The following is a 1,497-nucleotide window of genomic DNA, read 5'->3' as shown; positions in this document are numbered from 1 at the left end:
TATATATTATATTTATTCCTTATTTTTGTCTTGTTTTCCAGAAACAAATATCTAAACATCCTTAAATCGAAATACATTTACTTGAGAAGCAAAATGGAATAAAATAAGTTGTCTTGATTTCTGAGAAATTAATAAAAATGAAGTGAGTTAATTCTTAAAACAAGAACAACTATTTGCCAATGGGCTTGAAAAATCTAATTATTTCAAAGAGAAAACAAGTTTATTGTTCTCATTTATTGGCTTACTTGTTTCATTTTTTTATTTGTTTCAGAAAATAAGACTTCTATGAGAACAAATCATACATTCAATTTCTCAAAACAAGTAATTTTGCATCTTCATTAAATGTATCTTGATTTAAGATGTTTAGATATTTGTAATGAAAACAAGACAGAAATACAAAGAAAGTGCCTCACTTTATGCTATTATTTGTACACATGTATTATTTTTAGACATTATTTGAGTCGTTAATTTGTCATAATTTGCTGACGGCAGGATAGAGCCATGGATCAAAATTACAGGTGAGATACCGAAGGAATAAAACTATGAATGTAAACAAACATGTCATGCATGTGCTAAGTGACCTACGAAATATGTATTGTATTTTGCATCTGCATATTTAAATGGAAATTATAATAACCAAAAATATTTTTTGAAAGGTTTGTACACATCCGTAGGGCCCTCTAAAAACTTCTACTTTGTGAATGAATCCAAAACGTTTGCTGAGGCTCAGCAATAATGCCAAGAGAATCACATTGATCTGGTGACTGTGGAGGACTGGACAGACATGGAGGAGCTTCTGGATCTTGAAAACTTCATGAGCACTAAATCCACCTGGATTAGACTGAGAAAAACACAGCACGCTGGGCTCTGGCTGATCCAAAGTTTTAAAAGGATGGAGAAACTGAATACAGAAACTGGGGATGAAACGAGCCAACTAACCTCAGTGATGAATATTGTTCAGTTATGGATTCTAATGGAAAGTTTCATGACACAAAGTGTGAGAAAGACAGGAGCTTCATATGCTACGAGCCAGACCTCTTTGCTACTGCATTTACAATAACTATTCAGATCATAGGGGACGTTCTCACAACTTTCACTAACGTTTTTTAAAAGTTATATACATTTTAGGACATGGCGTCCTTAAAGTAATGTTTATGGAACATTCTTGTAATGTTATTAATATTGCGTTCCCTGAGAAGGGAACGAGACACTGCATCCTCTAGGGTCGCTATGGGGAATGCCTTCAGTGTGACCGGTGTCTGAAGCATATATCTAAAAACGACAATAACATTGGCCGGTGACAGCCTATGAAGTCATTACCCTGCGTGATACAGTATAAAAGGGCACCGGGATAACATGTCATCTGCTTCTTCGTCTGAAGCTTGCGTCCGAAGCATGGCAAGTTAGCTAGAGGGCGCAGTGTCTCGTTCCCTTCTCAGGGAACCATGGTTACATACGTAACCTGAGACTTTCCCTTCCGAGGGAACTTCGAACTGG

At 36.0% G+C, this 1,497-nt stretch overlaps 1 pseudogene; it reads left to right on the top strand.

Moving 5' to 3' along the window:
- Positions 1-1,497, top strand: part of LOC107665747 (macrophage mannose receptor 1-like) — a 19,032-nt pseudogene that overhangs the window by 7,547 nt on the left and 9,988 nt on the right.

This window comes from Sinocyclocheilus anshuiensis, unplaced genomic scaffold (genome assembly GCF_001515605.1).
Source record: "Sinocyclocheilus anshuiensis isolate Anshui unplaced genomic scaffold, SAMN03320099.WGS_v1.1 scaffold1000, whole genome shotgun sequence".
Taxonomy (NCBI): domain Eukaryota; kingdom Metazoa; phylum Chordata; class Actinopteri; order Cypriniformes; family Cyprinidae; genus Sinocyclocheilus; species Sinocyclocheilus anshuiensis.
The sequence above is the reverse complement of the archived record's forward strand: the minus strand, read 5'-3'. Positions and strand labels throughout refer to the sequence as shown.